Genomic DNA, 516 nt, shown 5'->3' on the forward strand with positions numbered 1-516 from the left:
CCAGCCACGCCCCTGCAAGCAGCTGTCCCGGAGCGCAGCAGCGCCCGCACTCTCAGCGCGCGAAAGTATTAATAAGTCGAGCTGGCGCTGCAGTGGGGAACTCTGGCGCGTGGGACTCGCCTGCGCCCTAGACGATCCCTCCAGAGCCAGCTTTCGCTGGTTTTTCCTCCCCTGCGTCCCCTGAGGGGTAAATGACTCGCAGTGGGGCGGGGTATCCTGGAAGGGGTGTGACGGGGAGGAAAGGATGGGTGTCCAATGCAAAGCTTTGAGCTCCTGGTGTGCGCAGAGGGAGGAGTATTCGTTCCGGCCAACGGCGCGCGGGTACAGGGGAAATCAAGGCACCTAGAGATCAAGGGCATCGCCAGTCTCTGCATTTGACTCCACAGCAACCCCGGATGCCGCGTGTCTGGACTCCCAGACCCCTCCCTTCCCGGCTGCCTGTGGTCGGGCTCCTTCGGCACCGCTCCCACCCCCCATACACACCCCAGGACTGCGCCGGCTGATTCGGAAAATCTC

Source organism: Budorcas taxicolor, chromosome 12, assembly GCF_023091745.1.
Source record: "Budorcas taxicolor isolate Tak-1 chromosome 12, Takin1.1, whole genome shotgun sequence".
NCBI classification, from domain to species: Eukaryota; Metazoa; Chordata; class Mammalia; order Artiodactyla; family Bovidae; genus Budorcas; species Budorcas taxicolor.